The sequence below is a fragment of the Equus asinus genome, chromosome 2 (genome assembly GCF_041296235.1).
Source record: "Equus asinus isolate D_3611 breed Donkey chromosome 2, EquAss-T2T_v2, whole genome shotgun sequence".
Classification (NCBI taxonomy): Eukaryota; Metazoa; Chordata; class Mammalia; order Perissodactyla; family Equidae; genus Equus; species Equus asinus.
Genome location: NC_091791.1, coordinates 167426829 through 167452158, shown reverse-complemented (window position 1 = coordinate 167452158; position 25330 = coordinate 167426829). Strand labels below are relative to the sequence as shown.

Here is a 25330-nt window from a genome sequence, read left to right as displayed (position 1 = left end):
TAGGATTACTTATTTGACATTTTTCTTGTTTGTTGAGGTAGACCTGTAGTGCTATAAATTTCGTTCTTGGTCCTGCTTTTGCTACATCCCATAAGAGTTGGTATGTTGTATTTTAATTTCCATTTGTCTCCAGGTATTTTTTGATTTCTCTTTTGATTTCTCCTTGATTCAATGGTTGTTCAGTAGCATATTGTTTAGTGTCCACATATTTGTGACTTTCCCAGCTTTTGCCTTGTAGTTGTTTTCTAGTTCCATAGCATTCTGGTTGGAAAAGATGCTTGATATAATTACAATCTGCTTAAATTTATTGAGGCTTGCCTTGTTTCCCTTCTTATGGTCTATCTTTGAGAATGTTCCATGTGCACCTAAGAAGAATGTGTATTCTGCTGTTTTAGGACCACACTCTTTGTGTGTAATTGTCTTTTTCATCTCGAAGTCTGCCAGGTCTGATGTAAGTATGGCAACACCTGCTTTCTTTTGCTTGCCATTTGCTTGGAGTATCATCTTCCATCCCTTCACTCTGCACCTTATTTGTCTTTAGAGCTGAAATGTGTTTCCTGGTGGCAGCATATTGTTGGATATTGTTTTTTAATCTGTCCAGCCACTCTGTGTCTTTTTTTGTTTTTATTTTATTTTGTGAGGAAGATTGGCCTTGAGCTAACATCTGTTGCCAACCTCCCTCTTTTTACTTGTGGAAGAGTGGCCCTGAACTAACATCTTTGCCCATCTTCTTCCCTTTTGTATGTGGATCACCTCCTTCTTTGTATGTGCCTATCACCTTCTCTTTTGTATGTGGAGCAAGTGTTGCTTGATGAGTTTGTAGGTCTCTGCCTGGGATCTTAACCAGCAAACCACCGAAGCAGAATGTGTCAAACTTAACCACTACACCCCTGGGCCAGCCCCTGCTCTGTGTCTTTTGATTGAAGAATTCCATCAATTTACATTTTGGGTGATTATTGGTATATGAGAGCCTAACACTGCCGTTTTATCTCTCATTTTCTAGTTCTATATTTCCCTTGTTTCTTTTCCCTTGTCTTTCTGACTATCATTTCCGTTTGGTAGTTTTCTCAGTTTTCTCTTTCTTTATGATTTATGGCTCTGTTCTGATGTTTTTGTTTGGCGGTTACCATGAGCTTTGTATAAAATTTCTCACAGATGTGATAGTCCACTTTCTGTTGGCCTCTTATCTCCATCAGCCTAAGCAGGTTCCATCCCTATCCTCTTCTCCTTCTGAGTCATAGTTGTCACAAATTATTCTTTTTTTTCTGTTCCGAGTTTGTGACTAAATTGACGTGTTCACGGTTATTTTTCATGCTTTCCTTCCCTTTCTCTTTTTTTTTTTTCTTTTTTTGAGGAAGATTAGCCCTGAGCTAACATCTGCCACCAATCCTCCTCTTTTTGCTGAGGAAGACTGGCCCTGAACTCACATCTGTGCCCATCTTCCTCTACTTTACATGTGGGATGCCTACCACAGCATGGCTTGCCAAGTGGTGCCATGTCCACAGTGGGGATCCGAGCCAGCAAACCCTCTCCACTGAAGCAGAACATGCACACTTAACCACTGCATCACCAGGCCAGCCCCCCCCCAATATCTTTTATATTAGAATTAATTGTTTGCTATCCTATTCTGATAGAGAGCTGCAATGTTCTGATTTTGTCTGCCTATTTATCTTCTGGCTCAAAGCTTTGTAAACCTCTGCATTTTTGTTTCAGGTAGGAGGGCTCCTTTCATCATTTCTTATAAGGCAGGTCTAATGGTGATGAACTCCCTCAGCTTTTGTTTTCTGGGAAACCTTTTATTTCTCCATCAAATCTGAAGGATAATTTCATTGGATAGAGTATTCCTGGCTGAAAGTGTTTGTATTTCAGTACTTTTAATATATCATTCCATTCTCTCCTAGCCTGTTGTGTTTCTTCTGACAAATCTGCTGAAAGCCTGAGAGGGGTTTCTTTGTAGGTTATTTCCTTTTGCCTTGGTACCCTTAACATTTTTTCTTTGCCATGTCCGTTTGCCAGTTGTAGTATTACGTGCCTTGGAGAAGTCTTTTTGTATGGATGTACTTAGGAGATCTATTGACTTCATGTATTTCTACGTCCAGTTTCCCCCCAGCTTTGGGAAGTTCTCAGCTATAATTTCTTTGAACAAGCTTTCTGCTTCTTTCTCCTTGCCTCCACCCTCTGGAATACTTACAATCTTTATGTTACTTTTCCTCATTGAGGCAGATATTTCCAGAAGAATTTCTTCATTTTTTAAAAATATTAGTTCTCTCTCTTCCTCGATCTGAAGTATTTTCACATTTCTATCCTCTAATTCAGTACTTCTGTCCTCCATAAGATCTGCTCTATTTTTATGGCTTCTACATTATTTTTCATCTCATGAATTATATTCTTCATATCCAGAGCTTCTGTATACTGTTTTAAGGGCTTCAGTGTCTTTGATGAAGTATCTTTCTGTTCATTAATCTTATTCCTGAGCTCATTGAACTGTCTTTCTGAGTTTTCCTGTAACTTGTTGAGTTTCTTTATGACAACTGTTTTGACTTCTCTGTCATTTAGTTTGAAATAATCTTTGTCTTCAGTTTTGTTTTCTTGAGACTTGTCATTTTCCCTCTGCTCTTCCATCTTACTATAGTTGTTCTTGTTTGATGATTGATCTTCTGCCAGCCCTTTTGTGGTAGTATCAGGTCACAGATCCCACCTTCCACTGCTGCGGGTGTGCAAGAGCTGTATTTTCTGATCCTGTACTGTCTACTGGTAGTTGTGTCAGTTGAGCCACTCTGCATTTGTGCAGGTGAATCCACTGCAATGGGCAGGTGGTTTTGGCTGAGTTGGTGTGCTAGGTTGGAGGTGTGCTTTTGTGGAGGGCAGCACTGCGCTCATGGGCAGGTCCCACCAGCTGCTGTGCTCAGTGGATGGGGTGCCTTCATGTGGACTGAGCCGCCACCACCAGATGGGGTGAGCTTGCACAGGTGAGGCGCATTTCTGTAAGCCAGCATTTGGCTCAGTGGGTGGGTCCTGTGGGCTGCTGTGCTTGGCAGGTTTGGGGGCCTTCCTGGGGACTTGTACTGTGCTTGATGGGCATGTCACCTTCATGGACACTGAGCTGCTGTGTGTCAAGATGGGTGGGGCCACTGCAGGCTGGACCACCACAGCAATAATGTTTGTGTGTGGACCAAGCTGCCGCTGCTTCCACTCACAGTCACGCTGGCCACTGTGTGAGGATCCATGACTGGGATGGCTGACTTTGGGTGGGAAAGTGTGCCACCTTCCTAGTTCCACTGCTTCCCATGGTTCCAGTCCACCCACTCTGGGATTTACTGTTGCATGGATCTCTCAGGCATCTTGTTGTGCTATGTTAGGAGTCTGATGGTGAATGAATGTCTTGTAACTTAGAGTGGAGAGACAAAAGGAACAACTCACTCTGCCATGATGTTGACATCCCTCTTAAGTTTCTTTAATCTGTAATAGTTCCCCTTCTGGTGCTTTCCCTCCACTGTACCTTTGTTTTTCTTCTCATTACACTGATTATCTGAGGGACTGGGTTCTTTTGTCTGGTAGAATGTCACACATTCTGGATTTTTCTAGTTGTTTCTTTGTGGAATCCTTTAACTTGGTCTTCTAGTTCCCTTGTCTCTTGTTAGAACCAGAGGTTTGATTAGCTTAGTTTATTTATGATTTTTGGCAGGAACACTGTGTTGGTGATGCTGTGTCCTGCATTGTGCATCATATCAAAATAGACTTGATGAAACTAAGATCGATCACTAGCATACAACGGTGACAGAAAAATCTCTCTTTGTAAAGTTACTTGTTCCCATTGCAACCAGTAAGTAATCTGAGACCTTGAAATGTTTTAAAACTTTCTGTTTGGCTTGGAATATTTTTTCCTCCATGATTTCTTCTGAGAAGCTGGAAGCTAGTCATATTTCTCCTTTCTGTAACTTTGAATGCATCCAGTTTGCTATACAAGGAAGAAATGTTATGAATTCATCTCAAAATACTGAAAATTAACATCTGAAAGAGTGTGCTGTTTTAGAAAATGAGCAATCCAAGGATGTCATGCTCAATTTCTGCAGTAAAAATGAGAATTTCATTAAAAGTGTTATCTCTGGGAGTTGTTTATATTCTCGGGAAATTGGCTGTTCTGATTTTACTTTGAATGAATGGGTGTATTCATTGTATCCTTTTAGCCATAAGCCCAGTTATTCTGGACAACATGGGAGGGAATTTAGGTCTAGTTTTCTTCCCTTGTGCATTGCTTTTGCTATTCTATGTTTAAAAAGACAAATTGAGCTTGGTGAACCAAGTGGTAATTGTAATCACAGGATGAAGGGATTAATCCCTGTGCTCTTGGATCAAAATGTGCAGGGTCAGGAGAAGAATGAAAGAGAGCCCAGGATGCCTAAGCTCTCAGATCTATGGTGTTAACATTGATTGATCCTCTGAAGTAAACAGAAATATTGCTTAGTTCAGAAGAAATATCTTTTGAAAACACATAATTTAAGTGAGTAGGGATAAATTGTGTCACTGCTATGGGGTGAGGAGACTGCTTGGTGGCACTAGGTCAGGGAGGGAGATTCCTGACTCTGAAATAACTTTTCCATTCATGCTAAATCTTCCACCATCTTCAAGGACCATGTCAAGTTTCATCTCTAAGGACTCTTCCCCACTAACTCTACCCAACAAAACTTTCCCTGCCACCATCTGTTTACATGTGACTTGCTGACAACTTAGGTTATCTCTGTGGAGAGTCTGTTCTCTTTATCAAACTTTTAGGCCATTTGTCCAGTGCTACCTAATAATGACCTTGTTGCCATCTCTACTCCCTCATTCAACAGTTTTCTCATCAGAACAAGACACATGAACTGTTAGAGTTTGGGGATTCATGAAAGAGTTTCACCCTGTGGATCTGCTTGAAGTTATGACCTTAGAAGTACGTTATTTAAAAAAAAAAATTGGGCTCAGTAAGCATGTCATATTCCAATGAGATGGAATTCAATTGACAGTAATCATTCTCCAAGCACTTGCTTTGTTTGGTATTAGGCATTGAACTCTTTGAAGGGAGGAATTATGCAAATTAGACAGATATGGGTTCCACTTTTTGCTTCACCGTGTCCTAGTTTGTGACCCAGTGCACATGCTCACAGTCATCGTCAGTTCCATCCCCTTTATGTCTTCCATGAAGCTCTCTTTTACACCACCCTGGGTGTATTTAGTAAAAGTTGACAAAACGTGAGGTTGGGATTATTTATTACCCATAACTTTGGTGATTGCCATAGACAATAAGGAGTAAATCCCTTAAAGAAGGAGTCAGGAGGCAAGAAAGCTCATGCATTCTTACTTCCCCACAACACTCAGAGGACAGCTTCCGAGGCTGAGACACACAGAGTGGATCACAGCTGGATATTTTTGAACAAAGCTTAATACACCTCAGCTTCCGTGATACCATTGTCACAGTGAAACATAGCAGTACAAAAACCTTGCTCTTCTTTCCTATCCGTGGCATTTTGCTATCACCACCCTCTGCCATCTGGAATAACTCTGAAATCTTCTTTCACCAATGCTGTTATTATGGTTAAATTCTATAAAACTCAGAGGCACAAAATTATTACAATCACACAAATCAATAAGCGAAACACTAAAAACCTAAAAAATTAATGGGCATAGGGCAAATGAAGAAAGTTACTTGTTGATTAACAAAGTTAAAAAAAGTTTTCAACCCCCTGTTAATAAAAAAAAAAAGTAAAGAGAGCATTAACACATCATTTTTTTGACAGATATTTAAGACATGCTTTCTTAGAAAGGTGATTTTCCCAATGCTGGCAAGATGTTGATAACAATATAAATTGTTATATTTTTACTGGAAGCCAATTAGTTAATACCAAGAGGAGGAAAATATTTATACTAGTTTGAGCAAATATTTCCACTTTGGTGAATTGACTGTGAGAAAATACTGCACATGTTTGAATATAAAGTGAGGTTCATTATCTTCAGAGAAGAGAGAGTCTCCATAAATTTGACTTCTTACAAAAATTACCAAAAGCAATTTACAGTTCTTTCACGCAATTATTTTGTTTGGCACAGTTAAGTACAGTTTAGTGAAGACACTTTAATGTGGGATGATCTCAGTCAATGCTAGTTCACGGATACTTTTGGAAGTCAGCTGATGAGATTAGTGAAAAAGTTAACTAAGTAATTTAAGAAAAACTTAGTAACTCTTCTTTGGAATATGTCATCGATATGGTAAGTGTTCAACGTTGCTTAAACAAATCTTTAAAAGGTAATGTCTTGTTGTGGAGATCATGAATATTCACTTAAAGGATAAATGTCAAAGCAACAGTTCTAATGCTTTGTGAATGAGTATTGTGGTTCAAAAGTGTTTTAGTGATAGCTTCATACACGGCTCCACAATGTGTTATAATTCAGACAAGGTAGACACACGTGAGTTTGATATGCTTGGGAAAAATGTGTGAAGTTTAAGAAAAGAAGCTCTATCGATGACAGATACATTGATTTGAGACCCTTGCGAAGAATTTGAATAAAATTTATGAACTATCAGAATGGGAAAAAATCAATATTTCAAAACTAATGTACTATTCTTAAAATATGCGATCTTAAATATGTATGTGCAACTGAATTAATAAACAAAAAAATTTTTGGTAGAATTTCACAACTGCTTCAACAACCCAAAGTGTTTTGTATTTACGATTGTCAAAAACCTTATTTTGAATCTTTTATTTGAGGAAATGGCAGCTTATTTCAAATTTTTTTGTATATGTAAATATATATATAAATTTATAAATATACTTTCCTCGTATCCATATATGACAGTTTTAAATACTAAACAATTTATAAGTACAGATATGGTCATCACAGCAATTTTTGTAGAAGGAAAAGTGTAGAAGCCACCTACATTCTCAGTCATAAGAGAACTGATTAAGTAAAGTATAGTATATTCCTAGATACAAAATTAATGTAGCTCATTAAAAATACTAATTAGGAAAAGGGTCTAATAACATAGAGAATGGATTATATAATATTAAAAAAGATGCAAAGGTGTATATGGAGTATGATTACATATACAGAGTTTGTAATAGTCTACATATTGAAAAAGAAATTGGGAAGGAATGCGCCATGATAATAACTGTAGCTGCTCTTTGGTGGCAGTCCTGTTTTCTTTCAATATAGAATATTCTGTAATGAATTTCAGGGAGGAAAAGGGCTCAGGTTTTTGAGTTCTAGCTCTGGGCCAATGTCGACAATCTTCCCAGTGGAGTCATCCAGCTGAACTCACTCTCTGACGAGGAGGTTCATTTCACTGTTGAACGGCTTTCAACTATCACAAAGCTATTCCTGCTATTGAAATGAAATGTTTTTCCAGGTATCCTTCTTTTTCTTCTTGGCCTCAATTCAGCCCTATGCTGCGGGGCTCTCTCCACAGGCAGGTTTGTGTTCTCATTGACTCTGTGCTCTAGCTGGGCCTTTTTCTGGACATGGCAAGATAAGTGACTGCTCTGTAAGACTCCAGACTCTCATATGGATGATCCACACTGAGCCTCCAAAACAAAAACAGAACAAACTTTTGCCTTTCATTTTAGGCACTGTTCCTCAAGCTTTGAAAATTCTGCCCTGGTTGCTTCAGTCCTTAGCTTATGGCATCATCCTTATTAAAATACAGTGCCCTTCCCTCCCACCCAACCTCAGAAAACCTAAAGCCTCCATGTATTTTCATCACTCACAGTATGAATTGGTTTCACGTCATTTCTTGATGTCAGGTTTTGATAGGAATACAACCAAAGCAAAGGAGGGATGCGATGGGGAGGAGGGTCCTGAAAGGGCACAGAAAGATGACAATGGGGAGCCCTGGGTGATCTAGTTTTCAGTTTGCAGAGGGCTGGCAGCTGGCAGCCTCCCTTAGCTTTTGGCAGGACTTTGGATTATTCTAGGAAGAGTGAACCACTTTTGTCTTTTGAAGGATTTCGTAGGAGTCAAGAATTCTGCACTCCATGAATTCTCATATTTTCTTTCAGAGACCTAAGAAAGCACACATCCAAATACTTGCCTTTATACTTCCTGGGGAGATCAGGTTAATATCAATTCAAGTGATAAATATTCTGAGTTCAGAACAGCGTTTTCCCTGGTAGAAATTTCATTGTTTCTCTCTTTCCACTTTGTCCCTGCCCTTCCTGTCTTTCTTAGCTTTACTAAGTAGGCATGGTAAGGACCACTTTCTTGGCCAAAAAACAGTAAAAGAAATCTACGGACTTAGGGAAAGCCAGGGTGCAATCTCTCACAGACAGTTGCAGTACAAGAACATCCTTGTGAGGCCTGGCACAAACTAGCAATGATATCCTGATCAGCAGAATTCCCATCACCATTACCCTACTTGAGAAGAAAAGAAAGGTTCTGCTGTTCATGGCTTTGAACGCCTATCCACTGTATGATCACGTGGACTTCAGAAAAGGCCAAGGTCATTCATATAAGAAGGGACAATGTCAAAGCTTTGGATAGTTTTACGGGTTTTCCTAAAGTATGTGCAAAGTTCTAATACCTACTTTTCATTAATTCCCTTAACTCTCAACCTTCTTAAAACTTAGTGGTAAATGCAGCCTTCTTAATTCGCAGCAGGAACATTAAATCTCTGAAGAGAAAGTCTCCCATTCTCTCTCTTTGGTGTTAGATGTGTTAGATGAATGATGGATCACAAGTATGGGAAGTTTCAAGAAGCTGATTCTCATGCCCTGCCTTGGTGGATGCTTCCTGGGTAGCTGGTGGTTGTGATTCACATCTGTTGTGACGGACCCAAAGCCAGCAGCTTTTGTTGTCTGAATTGCAAATCCAATTTGGGGCCTTAGGGGTATGGGAACCAGAGGGTGTGGACATTCTGGGTGTCTGGTGCCCACTGAGAAAGATGTATCCTTTGGATTAGGCAGCTGGTGAGAAGACTGAGTCAGCCGCAGACATGAGCAGATTCCCAAAATCCAAATCCCATCCGTCCCACCACCTTCCACCTGTCTCTTACAACATGGGTGCTTCCAGGTTTATTTGCCAATCTGTTTTTGCCAACCTATAGTGATTGATCAGTGTGATGCATAAACAATGCTGTACAAGGAGATCCTTCATCCAGATGTGATGGAGAACAAATGGCTTGGGGTATGGAAGCCAAAGAGCCATGGCAGAACCATCATAACTCCTGGCAAACAGTCTATCTAGAGAGGAAGTCATTGTAGGAAGGGAGTTTCTCTCCTTAAAATAGAGGTGAATAAATCCTGGTGCAAAATTGTCTCTTTTGCATACAATCAATCTGTACTGATAGTTGAGTTAATTAGTGTATGTAGGATAGAGTTTCAATTTTCATCCCTGGAATCTCTATATGCAGAAACAATGTACAGGAACTGGGAGAAATACATCCAAATGGAATTATAGGATGAATAGACACTCGTTTATCCAGTATCCTTGAGTGTTTGCATTGGAGAGATGGGAAAATTTTACTCTGGAGTCAGATTCCCTTACTTGACCTTGACCCTCCAGAGTAACAGAAGACTATGCTGACTTGTGCCAGGTTGTGTGTAGAATAAGTCAGCCATAAATACGTGGGAGAAGGAGGTGCAGTAATAGAAGAAACTAGACAGGAGAGTTAGAGCTGTCTAAGGTGATGATGCTTCTTATTTCCATGGCAGGCGTGTGATCTGGATAGCTCCCATTACAATCCATTCCCTTGAATGCAAAGACATTTAAGCCTTTGCCCTGGAGCTTCCTTGGATCCATATATCCTGTAGAAGCAAAGATTCAGTTGGGAGCATTTAGAAGAGTGATATGTTGATAGCCCAACCTTTCTAATGGCAAATTGCAGTGATGACGTAGTTGGACCCGGATTTAGCTAGAAATTTTTGAACCTTTCTGAGACAAGCACCTCCAAGGATCCTAATATCCATGGATTCAGGCTCAGTCCCCAAATGCTGCTCAGAGAGCAGATTTCTGAGAAAAATGCCCACAAATGGCACCAGGGGGTGATAACTTTCCAGATCTTTAGGGGTTGGGTTAGGATTGAGAAGGGAAAACAGGAATAGGAAAGGCATTATTTTGCATCATTCTTTGTTGAGATGCAAAAGGTCTTGAAACATCATTTTTGGAGGGTGTAAGACTGAGGGTGGGGGAGGCTAAGAGGGAGAACTGAGAGAGGGAAATTTGTAGAGTATCGACACTGAATAGGTATCAAAGAATAAAGTATGCTTTTATAACATGGAGGCCCAAGGATCAAGATTAGAGAATGATATTTAGAAACAAATTCTGTGGAAGATATAAGTGAATGACTGGGTATGGAGCAATCACATTGAGAGCATGCTTTACTGATGTTATACTACCTCAAGATAGTTCAAGCTTGAGCTCTTTGCTCCCAATAGCTGCTGGGATAGCAGAGAAGTGGAAGAGGAAATCTCTCCATAGAGGTTTCTGAAGACATTCAAATTTTAACTTGTATGTTGACCTTGTAATGGAAAGGAGAATGCAAAGGAAAGCCCTTTGATACCTAGCTTCAGAAGGGAAATACTAGAAAATGCAAGAAAGTGAGAGCATTTAGAGCAAAAGGGGAAATTCCATGCTCAGTGAATGGCCAGATTTAAATAGTCTGGAACATATAATTCTCCATCAGAATATCAGTGACAACATCTAGTTGAACTTGGGTCTGGATGCCTTGTGTTGAGTAAAAAAGGCAGCTGTGTTTTTTTTTTGTCAGTTCAATTAGGGAGACACAGGGGACAATCAGTCTGATCTTAGAAAGATGGCACTTGTTGCTTATCCAACTGGTTCCTGATGATTTAATCAATTGCTGATAAGAGTGGATTTGCTTTTGGGGGGGTTGTTGCCTGAGGAGTAAGTAGAAGAACATATTCCTATGGTGAACATTTCCAGTCCAGCATACTTCGTGAAGGTAAATGAATTTTTGCTTTCTATTCTTTTAGATTATTCCCACTTTCTAGATCCACAGCTAACTTTCATCTTGGAAAACTGGTGTGACCAAGCGGATGTGTCTTGGATCCATGACTATTCCAGAGTCTAGGCCCTTACGGTCACCAGTGCTGCTTTAAGGGCAGATAACACGTGGATAACAAGGGGTGACAGGGCGATGTCAAGCACTGATCAGGAATAGGTGATTTACAGTGTATCAATATTAGAATGAGCAACTATGTTTGATGATGGCCTAAAAATAAATCATTCTGTCTTTAAGTTCATCTTTCTAAACTGCAAAGAAAGGCATTCAGGGAAATGTCACTAGAGATTTGGATTCAGAAATTTGATATGCGATGGCTCATTGAAACCTCTTTTTGCTCTTGGATCCACATGAACCAAACCAAGAATGGTTTTTAAAGAAATGCCTCTTTGTAGTTCCCCAATGTGGCTATAAGAACATGTTGAACCACCAGCTGTGAGTAAGACGACAGCAGCTAGGAGTCACCTTTCTGGTTTGGTCAACTTCCTGGCATCCTTTCTGGGTCACTGAGCAAGGAGGGATGGTTGCCTGCTGTGTTCATCCCCTGGGGCATGGTAGCCAGGCTGAGGACTTCCCAGGGCAATGCCACTTTTCCCCTGTATTTTTTGTGTGGGTCTCTGTGGGTTTCACAGCACTGTGCCTACTGGTGTATATCTTCTTCATCTCCTTCCTATCACAGTATTTCAGAGTTTTACCAAAACTTCCCCTTGTTTTGGTCTATTGGCTTTTGAGAACTCCTGGGGCCGGATGTCTTTTCCAAGTCAAGCTGCAGCAAGATCAAAGGGTTTTGGCAGTTAGATCAGGGCAGGCTCGCCCAGGTGCTTCTGTCTGTGGTCTTCTCCACTGGCTAGATCTGCCCTGGAGTTTGCCACCTAGTGGGCTTTCAGAAATCCTTACATCCACTCCCATCTGTGCTTTCTAACCAGTGTACTCTCACTTGCTTTGCCACAGAGGAGTTCGTCAGATATCTGTCTCAAGTGCATTCTACATGCTGTGGGTTAGGCAGAAAAGGTTTGTGGTCGGTGTAATTTCTCCTGTCACCTGCTCAGTTTCCAAGTCACCTTTGCCTGCCCCACCTTACAGCTGAGCAGTGTTATGGTTTACCAAGGGCTTTTACACAACTTTTAAATGTTATCCTCTCCATGGACTCCCTGGTTGCTAAATTCAGGGCCCATAGCCCATATGGTGCTTTGTGTGGTTTAGGAAAGGCAACCCCTGTGGCTGCTCCTGTGGCCAAGGGGTTAAGTTTGCACACTCCCCTTCTGTGGCCCAGGGTTTCGCCAGTTGGGATCCTGGGTGCAGACCTAGCACCACTCATCAAGCCATGCTGAGACGGCATCTTACATAGTGCAATCAGAAGGATCTACAACTAGAATATAGAACTATGTACTGGGGGCTTTGGGCAGAAGAAGAAGAAAGGAATATTTGGAACAGATGTTAGTTCAGGTGCCAATCTTTAAAAAAGAAAAAAAGAAAAGGCAACCCTGCTGGGGGAATGCAGAGACAGCCCCTAGGGTCTAGGGTTCAAGCTTGGCAATCAGATGGCACCTTTGTGTGCTTCATAATGGGCTCCCCTTTTTCCTGTTGATGCGGCTTTGTACCAGGGCCTTGGCTTAGCAGGCAGAGCCCAAGCTGAATTTCAGACCCACTGTCTCCTTGGCCCAGCAAAGCCTGTGCAAGTAGACACAGTAGTTCTGCCCAAATTCAGTTGGTGATTTTTATTTGCATTTTTACTTGACCTCTGAGTTTTGATATAGGCATTCCCTTTGGAAAACTCTCCCTGGGGCTCTCAAGACACTGGTCTTTGTTTGCCTTTGATCTCTGCTTCTATCACTGCCAAAATAAAGTCATACACTAGCTCATCAAAAGTGACCTTATTGGGACAGCCCAGTGGCATAGTGGTTGGGTTCATGTGCTCCTCTGTGGCAGGCCCAGGTTCACAGGTTTGGATGCCAGGGGTGGACCTAGCATGGCTCGGTAAGCCACAATGTGGTGGCATCCCACATAAAATAGAGGAAGATTGGCACAGATGTTAGCTCAGTGACAATCTTCCTCACACACATACACAAAAAAGAGCAAATATATAGGCATTTGGGTTTAAGTCTGAATCTCATCCCAATTGGATAATTTAAGTTTGCCACTGATGGGCTGATTGCCTCTGTGTCTGCTAAGATCATTTGCTTTCTTATCATATAGACTGAGGACCAATTACTCAACCATAAGATTCTTCTAGCCATCATCAAACCCTACCACCACCCCAAAGCCATTTGGAAAACAAGTCCATTTTTTTTAAGTGAAGGGAAAATATGTTAATAAATTTGGAAAAGATCTAGTAGAATCACCAGTCTTAATGAAGATACCAAACTGAGCAGACGCGGAAGAAATGGATCTGGGCGCCATCTTGCAAAACCTTAAAGGGAGAAGTGTGACCAGGCAAACAAAATACAAAACAATTCACGTTGCAAGTTCTTCACCTCCACTCCTCCCATGAGCAAGCACGTTTCTGTGGACGGTGGAAAGTTATGGAGAGAAGAACTAGTGGCCTGTGCACTCCAGAGAGCCAGATATGGAAGAGGCTGGACAGCAGAGATGTGTGTGCACACATGCACGCTTGCACGTGGATATACGCACTTCTACAAGGGAACGTGCAGAATAGTATTTTGGTTAAGATTGTGGCTCTGAGCCAGCTGCCTGAATTCAAATTCTGGTTGTAGCCCCTTTGGGCTTGGTGAAACTGGCAATTTATCTAATCCGTTTGAGGCTTGGTTTCATCATCTGTGAAATGGGCATGATAAAATTATCACCATAAGGTTAATGGTAAGTTTAAATGACACATTGAATGGAAAGTGCTTAGAGAAGAGTCACTCACATTAAAAATCCTTAATAAAGGTGGGTTTTGTTATTTCTATATGTATATGAACTCAAATGTATGGAGATAGAGAAGAAAACAAAAAATTTGAAATTAAGGCTTAATTATTCAATTAATATGCTAATATATCCTTATTATAAAAATTAAAGAGTTGCAATTAAAACCAAAACCACCATTGCCTGTTTTCCTCTTCTTCCTGTGCAATTCTCCTTTCCAGAGGTTGCTATTAATAGAGAACCCATCATTGTACTTACAATTTTCACTGTGCAATATGCAGGATTTACATTGTGCAAGTATTTTTCATTAACGTAAGTGGCGTCATACTTTATATATTGTTCTGCAACTTGCTTTTCCCACTCAAATCTTTTCCTGTTATTATATATAGATTCAGTTCATTATTTTAAACTGCATGGAATAAAGACATCATGATTTATTACTATGTGATTATGTCATTTTCAGCCTCTCCTGACCCCATATTGCTGCACTGAACTCCTTGTACACTTTCTTTTACAATAGGGGTGATACTAAGATGGGGGCCTGGTAATGGCTGGGTCATACAGTGTGCTCATTTTCAATATTAACATTTTCCAACATACTTTCATGTTGCTATAGGAAAGATACTTCAGTCTCTCCTAGTTTCCTCACTACTAGGGTAAAACGATACATTATTTTCCTTTTATTGTATATTGTACTCTAAATAGGTAATTTTGTTGTTTATCTTCTAAAATGAGCATTTATTCTTTTGCAAATTTTATTTTTCACCATAATATTAGTATATACTTATCAAATTGAAAATTTGGAAAATACAAAAGAGTAGAAGGAAAACAGTAATCATTCTATTCCCATGAGCTGAGATATTTAATACTCAATAATGACATACCTCCCTAGGGAATTAAAAACATTATATTTGGTAACAACTAATTTTAATGATCAGGTTACATTATGTGGTTTTGAAATTAACAAGGTAATAAATTATGGCTTAAATATATTTAAGATTATTTAAATTTCTTATTCAATTATATTTTAATTAATTATAGTTAAATTATAATTTAGTTAAATTTAAATTAAATTTAATTTTAATTAAACATATTTTAATTAAATTTAATTAGTCAACATTATTTAAACTTCTGATTGAAGGATTTAGAAAGCAAAGAAGTTATAAATTTTATATGTTAATGATAAAGGCAGCGTTCCACATTTTGTTAAGTTTTTGTTTCTTCTTTGAATAGTGTTCTTTTTACAAAGACAAAGTCATCATTATTTTTTTTTTTTTGAGGAAGATTAGCCGTGAGCTAACATCTGCTGCCAATCCTCCTCTTTTTTGCTGAGGAAGACTTGCCCTGAGCTCATATCTGTGCCCATTTTCCTCTACTTTATATGTGGGATGCCTACCACAGCATGGCTTGACAGGTGGTGCATGGGTCCACACTCGGGATCCGAAACGGTGAATCATGGTTCGCTGAAGCGGAACGTGTGAACTTAACCACTGAACCACCAAGCTGGTCTCATCATTATTACTTTTAAGGCATTTCCAGGACCTGTATGGAAATTATATTAGTAAAAAGGACTATTTTAAAATTGGGCTTAAAAAGTTATTTATGCTTTGTATTTATCATATTTGGAATGTGTGTATCTCTGGAATTTTTATGGATCTTCATGTTTTTATGAGAATTAAAAATATATTTTCCATAGAATGATAGCATAAAACATGCAGTTGGGTCCCATAAATTACGTGAAATTTAAGTGATGTGATGTAAAAATTAATGCATATATTAAAAGCAAAATTTGTAGTATTGTGTTTCTCACCAAACTTCAATTAGGATTTGCATAATTTGAGTTGGTGAACTAAAAGAATTGTAAATTGTTTTTCCTCCTGCCACATGAGGGTGCCACTTTAGCTTGTAACAGAAATAGGACATTGTTATTATGTTGCGTTCCACCTTCTGCTTTATGAGAATATTTATGAGATATTGGGTTTTTTTAATTCTGTGATTTTTAACAGTTAATAACTTTCAAATTGTTTTATGTCTTTTTATATTAGCATTTATTAAGAGCTGGTACCAAAGCTCATGCTGAAAAATGGGCACCCAAATGCATAACTTTTAAACAGATGTTGCTATAGTTCATTGCCATGAAAACAGCCAGACAACTGCCTTGATATGCTTTCTCATTAATTTAACAAACAGCAATTGCTAAATATTGTAGATAATGCTAAGAAAATAAAGATTAGCATCAAAACAGAAATAAGCTACAAAGTAGTAGATATATGAGCTATGTAAACCAATTCCACATTTTTTTCCCATGGGAAAATCAGCCTTAAATTATGCAAGATTGTAAGGAATACATATTTCTTATAAAATGCAACTGACTCACGTTGGGGCTTAGCTTAATGATGATCTTATAAGCAAATACTGCCATAAGCCTCCAATGCCCTCCTTTACCTTTTAGAGATATTAGTAAATGAAAATAACTGAATGAATGTCAAATGATGTCAGGTAGTTTGAATAGAAAGCAATTATGGGAAAATGAAATCATCACAAATTAGACGCTATAAGCATGTAAAACTCGGTGTATGATCAGACCTATCTTCACCATTCACATGGCTATTCTGTGTGGAGTTCATCTTTTGTATAAATCATTTAGTTACAGTTGATTAGCTAAATGATTGTGTACAGTGTAATAATGTAATAAATATGTATAGTAGCCATGTATAGTAGTAATGATGTAATAAAGAATGTTTCATTACCAGTTAAAAATATTTCTTTAAATATTTTACATAGTTAATAGTTAATTGATTGGCCCATCAAGTGAATGGGTTAACAATTCAATATGAATTTATTTTTGAACAAAGAAAAAGTTAAAATGATGAAAGTTAATGCGCAAAACCAGAAGAATCAAGTTCATAAGTAAAATTCAATACCACACATAATTTTTCATCTATTCAATTCAAAATTGATGATTTATCTTCAGCAAAATTATTTATTCTATTAGATTTAAATCATTAAAACTTCCTAGGCTTTATCATATCAGCCTATGACATATTTACAGTAGGTATAGACATTGACACACTAGCGTACTTTACATCAGCCACTATAATCGTTGCCATTCCTACTGGTGTAAAAGTTTTCAGCTGACTAGCAACCCTCTATGGAGGGAATAACAAATGATCACCAGCCATACTACGAGCTCTAGGTTTTATCTTCTTGTTCATGGTAGGAGGAGGATTGTCTTAGCAAATTCGTCCTTAGATAGTGTACTTCATACTTACTATGTAGTAGCCCACTTTCACTACGTCTTATCTATAGGACCGGTTTTTGCTATTATAGAAGGAGTCATCCACTGATTCCCTCTGTTCTCAGGATATACGCTGAGCAAAAATCCACTTGACAATTATACCTGTCTGTGTTAATATAACCTTCTTCCCTCAGCAATTCCTTTGGCCTTTCAGGAATACCACGATGTTATTCCGACTACCCAGATGCATGTACAACATTAAATACCGTCTCATCTATAACATCTTTCATCTCACTTACAGCAGTAATGCTAAGAATTTTTATAATCTGAGAAGCATTTGCATCCAAACGAAAAGTATCAATAGTAGAACTAACTACTACCAATCTCGAATGATTCACGGATGCCCTCCACCATATCACACGTTCAAAGAACCTACCTACGTGAACTCAAAATAAGAAAGGAAGGGGGGCCGGCCCGGTGGCACAGCAGTTAAGTGTGCATGTTCCCGCTTCGGTGGCCCAGGGTTTGCCAGTTCGAATCCCGGATGTGGACATGGTACTGCTTGTCAAGCCATGCTGTGGTAGGCATCCCACATATAAAATAGAGGAAGATGGGCATGGATGTTAGCTCACGGCCAGTCTTCCTCAGCAAAAAGAGGAGGATTGGCAGATGTTTCTCAGGGCTAATCTTCCTCAAAAAAAAAAAAGAAGGAATCGAATCCCCTCTTACTGGTTTCAAGCCAATACGTCTTTCTCCATAAGTGAGATATTAGTAAACATTACATAACTTTGTTAAAGTTAAGTTATAGGTTAAACTTCTATATATTTCCATGGCTTACCCATTCCAACTAGGATTTCAAGATGCAACATCCCCTATTATAGAATTCCTTTGCTTCCATGACCACATACTAATAATTGTATTCTTAATCAGTTCTTTAGTACCATATATTATTTCATCGATATTAACAAGTAAACTAACCCAAACAAGTACTATAGATGCCCAGGAAGTAGAGAACTATTTGAACTATCCTACCAGCTGTTATTCTGACTCTGATCGCCCTACCATCACTACAAATCCTTTACATGACAGACGAAATTAATAACCCTTCTCTAACCATGAACACAATAGGCCATCAATGCTACTGAAGTTATGAGTATACAGATTACAAAGACCTAAGCTTTGATTCCTACATGATCCTCACATCAGACCTAAAACCAGGAAAACTACGACTTCTAGAAGCTGATAATCTGGTAGTCCAGCCTATAGAAATAATCCAAATATTAATTTCATCTGAAGACATCCTGCACTCATGAGCATCCCCTTCTTAGGCCTAAAAACAGATGCTATCCCAGCATGCCTAAACCAAACAACCTTGCGTCTTCACGACCAGGACTATATTATGGACAGTGCTCAGAAATTTGCTGATCAAACCGTAGCTTTATACCCATTGTTCTTGAATTAGTCCCATTGAAGTATTTTGATAAATGATCTGCATCAATACTATAAAATCATTAAGAAGCTATACAGCATTAACCTTTTAAGGTGAAGATCGAGAGTTTGAATCTCTCCTTAACGATATGCCACAACTGGATACATCAACATGATTTACTACCATTATATTAATAATTGTAACACTAGTTATTGTATTTCAACTAAAAATTTCAAAACACGCTTACCCCTCAAACCCAGAAATAAAAACGACTAAATCATCAAAGATTACCATCCCTTGAGAATCAAAATGAATGAAAATCTGTTCACCTCTTTGCTACCCCAACAATAATCATTTTACCTATTGTTATCCTAATTCTCATGTTTCCAAGTATCATGTTTCCTTCATCTAAACAACTAATTAACAACCTTCTAATCTCTATCCAGCAATAACTGATCCAACTCACATCAAAATAAATAATATCTACCTGCAATCATAAAGGACAAACTTGAACCCTAATACTTGTATCGCTCATCCTGTTCGTTGGCTCAACTAACTCCCTAGGCCTGTTAGCTCACTCATTTGCACCCACCACGCAACTATCAATAAATCTGGGTATAGCCACCCTCCTGTGAGCAGGGACAGTATTCATAGGCTTTTGCCACAAAACAAAAGCATCTTTAGCCCACTTCCTAGCCCAAGGAACACCCATTTTCCTCATCCCTATACTGATCATTATCAAAACCGTTAGTCTATGTATTGAAACAATAGCCCTAGCCGTATGGCTGACAGCCAACATTACCGCTGGACACCTCCTAATTCACCTAATCAGAGGAGCAACAATAGCCCTAATAAATATTAGCCCTACAACAGCTCTCATCACGTTTATTATTCTTATTCTACTCACTATTCTTGAATTTGGAATGGCCTTAATCCAGGCCTATATATTTGCTCTCTTAGTAAGCCTTTACTTACATGATAATACCTAATGACCCACCGAACCCATGCCTATCACATAGTTAATCCCAGTCCCTTACCACCACTTACAGGAGCCCTGTCAGCCCTCCTTATAATGTCAGGGTTAGTAATATGATTCCACTTTAATTCAACATTACTATTATCCCTAGGACTACAAACTAGCATCTTAACTATATACCAATGATGACGAGACATTGTCTGAGAAAGCACATGCCACCATACACCAATTGTCCAAAAAGGACTCCGATATGACATAATCCTCTTCATCATTTCAGAAGTTTTCTTCTTTTCTGGTTTCTTCTGAACCTTCTACCACTCAAGCCTAGCCCGAGCTAAGTGGTCACTGACCACCCACAGGCATTCACCCCCTAAACCCTTTAGAAGTGCCTCTTCTCGACACCTCAGTACTTTTAGCATCTGGAGTCTCCATTATTTGGGCACATCACAGCCTAACAGAAGGGAGCAGCAAACGTATACTCCAAGCCCTATTCATAACAATTTCACTAGGTGTCTACTTTACCCTACTTCAAGCTTCATAATATTATGAAACATCATTTACGATTTCAGACAGTGTTTATGGATCAATATTATTCATAGCCACAGGTTTCCATGGACTACCTATGATTATTGGCTCTACCTTCCTTGTCATCTGTTTCCTACACCAACTAAAATTTCACTTTACATCCAATCACTGCTTCAGATTTAAAGCGGCTGCTTGATACTGACATTTTGTTGATGTAGTATGGCTATTCCTATACGTATCCATCTATTGATGAGGATCCTATTCTTTTTGCAATAAATAGTACAATTGACTTCCAATCACTCAGTTTCAGTGCAACCTGAAAAAGAATAATTAACCTAATATTAACACTATCTACTAATACACTTCTAGCCTTACTACTCATATTTATCACATTCTGACTGCCCCAATTGAATATTTACCCAGAAAAATCCAGCCCCTATGATTGTGAATTTGACCTTATAGGATCAGCATGCCTGCCTTTCTCTATGAAGTTCTTTCTAGTAGCCATCATTGTCCTGCTCTTCTATGTAGAAATTGCACTCCTTTTACCCCTACCATGAGCATCCCAAACAACTAACCTAAAGACCATACTTGCAATAGCACTAGTCCTAATCTCACTATTAGCCATTAACTTAGCCTACAAATGGACCCAAAAAGGATTAGAATGAACTGAACATAATAATTAGTTTAGACCAAAACAAATGACTTCAAATCATTAAACTATGATTTACTTCATAATTATCAAATGTCACTGGTCTATATTAATATTTTCCTGGCATTCACTGTGTCTTTTATAGGCTTACTGATATATCAGTCCCACCTGATATCCTCACTATTATGTGTAGAAGGAATAATGTTATCATTATTTATTATAGCAACTGTACTAATCCTAAATACCCACTTCACACTAGCTAGCATAAAGCCCATTATCTTATTAGCATTCACAGCCTACAAAGCAGTGTTAGGATTATCCCTACTAGTTTGGTCTACAACACCTACAGAGTAGATTATGTACCAAACCTCAACTTCCTTCAATGCTAAAAATTATTATTACAACCGTGATACTGATACCACTTACATGACTATCAAAAAAGAAGATAATCTTAATTAATACCACAGCCTACGGCCTACTAATTAGCCTTATCAGCCTATCCTTTCTAAATCAACTCAACAAAAATAGCCTTAACTTCTCACTGATATTTTTCTCTGACTTCCTATCAGCACCCCTACTAGCACTAACAACATGACTACCCTGACTGATACCCGTGGCCAGCCAACATCATCTATCTAAAGAACCCCAGCCCAGAAAAAATTATCTATCACAATACTAATTATACTCCAAATGTTCCTAATCGTAACTTTCACTGCCACAGAACTAATATCCTTCTATATTCTATTCAAAGCAACATTGGTTCCAACACTAATTATTATCACCTGTTGGAGTAACCAAACAGAATGATTAAATGTGGGCAACTATTTCTTATTCTACACTAGTAGGATCACTACCACTTCTAGTCGCACTGATCTTTATCCAAAACCTCATAGGTTCATGAAATTTACTATTAATCCAATACTGAACCCAAATACTACCCAACTCTCAATCCAATGTTTTCTTATGATTGGCATGCATGATAGCATTTATAGCAAAAATACCCCTATGTGGTCTTCACCTTAGACTACCAAAAGTGCATGTAGAAGCTCCCATTGCCAGCTCTATAGTACTTGCAGCCATCCTAGCAAAACTAGATGGCTACAAACTATTATGTATCACAACAGTATACAACCCTCTGACAAGTTATATAGCTTACTCCTTCCTCAAGCTATCCCTATGAGGAATAATTATAACAAGCTTTATTTACTTACAACAAACAGACCTAGAATCAGTCATCGCATACTCCTCTGTCAGCCACATAGCCCTAGTAATCATAGCTATCCTTATTCAAACACCACTGAGTTACATAGGAGCCACAGCTTTGAGAGTTGCACACATCATCAATACTATTCTCTCTGGCAAACTCAAACTATGAAAGAATCCACTATAATTCTAGCTTGCAGCCTACATATACTGCTCCCACTCATAGCAGCATGATGATTACTAGCTAACCTAATCAACCTAGCCCTGCCCCCTACAATCAACCACAGTGGAGAACTATTTGTAGTCATATGATCATTTCCATGATGTAACATCACCATTATATTAATAGGAATTAATATTATTATTACTGCTTTATACTCCCTCTACATATTAATCACAGCACAACAAGGCCGGTACACCTACCACATCAATGATGTCAAACCATCATTTACACGAGAAAACATGCTCACAACCCTTCATCTACTACCCCTTCTACTTCTATCACTCAACCCTGAAGTCATTTCGGGCCTGTATACTGTAGATATAGTTTAACAAAAACTTTAGATTGTAGATCTGATAATAGAAACTCAAAATTTCTTATTTACTGAAAAAGTGCACAAGACTGCTAATCCATGCCCCCAAGCCTAACAGTATGACTTTTTCAAACTTTTAGAGGATGAGAGCTATTAGTTGGTCTTAGGCAGCAAAAATTGGTGCAACTCCAAATAAAAATAATAAACCTATTCTCCTCCCTCATATCAGTCTGTTTATATTAACACTGCCAATCGTAGCAACTGTCTTCAACAGCCACAAAAATTACATATATCCATACTACATGAAAAACATCATTTCATACACTTTCATTACTAGCCTGATCCCTACAATAATATTCCTTTATTTGGTCCAAGAAACAATGATTTCCAACTGACAGTGAATGACCATCCAAACCCTAAAATTATCTATCAGCTTTAAATCAGACTACTCCTCAATAATCTTCATGCCAGTAGCACACTTCATCACATGATCTGTTATAGAATTCTCAACGTGATATATACCTTCAGACCCCTATATTACCCGATTCTTCAAATATCTACTCATATTCCTTATCACTATAATAATTCTAGTCACAGATAACAACCTCTTTCAACTATTTATTGGATAAGAAGGAGTAGGTATTGTATCATTCCTATTAACGGGATGATGATATGGCTGAAGAGATGCAAATACTGTCGTCCTTCAAGCAATTCTATATAATGGTATTTGGGATGTTGGCTTCATCATATCTCTAGCGTGATTCTTATTCAATATAAACTCATGAGGTTTTCAACAGATCTTCATGCTTAATCTCAACCACATCAACCTTCTGCTAATCAGACTCCTCTTAATTGTAACTGGTAAATCTGCTCAGTTTGTCTTACACCCATCACTCCCCTCAGCCATAGAAGGTCCCGCACCAGTCTCAGCCCTACTTCACTCAAGCACAATAGTCATAGCAGGCACATTCCTACTAATCCACTTTCACTCATTAATAGAAAATAATAAGACTATCCAAACACTCACACGGTGCTTAGGAGTTATCACCATACTATTTACAGCAATCTGTGCACTTACTCAAAATGATATTAAAAAAATTGTTACCTTCTCCACTTCAAGCTGACTAGGCCTGATAATCGTAACCATAAGCTTTAAGCAACCACACCTGGCGTTTCTTCCCATTTGTACCCATGCATTTTTCAAGGCCGTGTTAATTCATATGCTCTGGATCCATTATTCATAATCTAAACAGCAAACAACGCATCTGAAAAATAGGCGGCCTGTTCAAAGCAATACCCTTTACCAAACTTCACTTATCATCAGAAGTCTTGCACTAACCAGCTTGCCTTTCCTTATAGATTTTTGCTCTAAAGACCTAATCATTGAAACTGCCAGTACGTCGCATACCAGTGCCTGAGCCCTACTAGTCACTCTCGTTGCCACATCCCTAACAGCTGTCCATAGTACTCAAATTATTTTCTTTGCACATCTAGGACAACCTCCTTTTACTACCCTAATTATAATTAATGAAAACAACCCCTTCCTAGTCAACTCTGTTAAACGCCTTCTGATCGGGAGCATTTTTACGAGGTTCTTTATTTCTAACAACATCTACCCAACAACCATTTCAGAGATAATCATGTCTCATTCTCTAAAACTAACAGCCCTTACCGTAACTATCTTAGGCTTCTCTCTGGCACTAGAATTCAGCCTCACAACATATAACCTAAAACCCCAACATCCTTCTCACCTGTTCAAATTCTCAAACCTTCTCAGATATTTTCCAACTATTATGCACCAACTCACACCATTCATAAACTTATCAACAAGTCAAAAATCAGCGTAACTGTTACTAGACTCAATCTGGCTAGAAAGCATCCTATCAAAATCCATCTCCTACTCCCAAATAAAAACCTCAACATTAGTCTCCAACCAAAAAAGCTTTAACCAAACTATACTTCTTCTCATTCCATATTACCATAACCCTAAGCCTATTGTTGCTTAATCTCTACAAAAGTAATCTCTACAATAACCAGAACACAAATAAGCAATGACCAACCAGTCACAATCACAATCACAATGACCAACCAGTCACAATCATAACCCAGGTTCCATAGCTACACAACGCAACAACTCCTATAGGCTCTTCACTGAAAAACCCAGAATCCCCACTCATCCCTCTGTGCTGCTGCTTCAGACAAGCAGGTTAATGACTGTTTTTTTTGATGCTCTGACTCCCTCTTCCAGACCTTCACTTCTTCAGCTCCTCCTGCATTTGTAAGGTCTAATTCCTATAGTGAATCCATCAGTAGGCCTGAAAGAAATATTCCCAGAACAGTCATATTAGACACTCACACCCCAGGATACTGCTCAGTAGCTACAGCTGTTGTATAACCAAAAACTACCAACATATCCCTCAAGTAAATTAAGAATACCTTTAACCCTAGAAAAGCTCTACCAAAATTTATCACAATACTACAACCAATCCCACCATACATAATCAACACCAAACCCCCATAAATCGGTGAAGGTATTCAAGGAAAACCTACGAAACTAATTACAAAAATGGTGCTTAAAATAAATACAATATATGTCATCATTATTCTCACATGGAATTTAACCAAAACTATTGCTTTTGAAGTTTTGTACCTGTTTAACTTGTATTTTTTTTTTTTATAGTAGGCATAGGAGCAGTAAGCACATAGAGTTTAAACACCATTTTATGTTTCTACATGTTTCTATAACATTATGTTAAAAGTAATGTAGTTAACACTGGGGTCTGTGAACATTATTTGTCCTTTAAAGGAGACACGTCTGACTCAAGTTGAGACACATTGCTGAGGTGCTGGGAACTCTGAGTTTCCTTTTGCAAAGAATTTTCCTCCTCTTTCTCTGGCTCTACCACTGTGGCAGTCACTAGC

The 25330-nt window shown here is 38.6% G+C and overlaps 1 long non-coding RNA gene and 2 gene segments (V, D, J or C); 1 reads left to right on the top strand and 2 right to left on the bottom strand.

Annotated features, from left to right (window-relative positions):
* Nucleotides 1-25330, bottom strand: part of LOC106840669 (T-cell receptor alpha chain constant-like) — a 1015328-nt gene that overhangs the window by 364248 nt on the left and 625750 nt on the right.
* The window catches only part of LOC106840671 (T cell receptor delta constant-like), an 802079-nt gene that overhangs the window by 279873 nt on the left and 496876 nt on the right, over nucleotides 1-25330 (bottom strand).
* The window catches only part of LOC139044533 (uncharacterized), a 101492-nt gene that overhangs the window by 75253 nt on the left and 909 nt on the right, over nucleotides 1-25330 (top strand). The window lies entirely within an intron of this gene.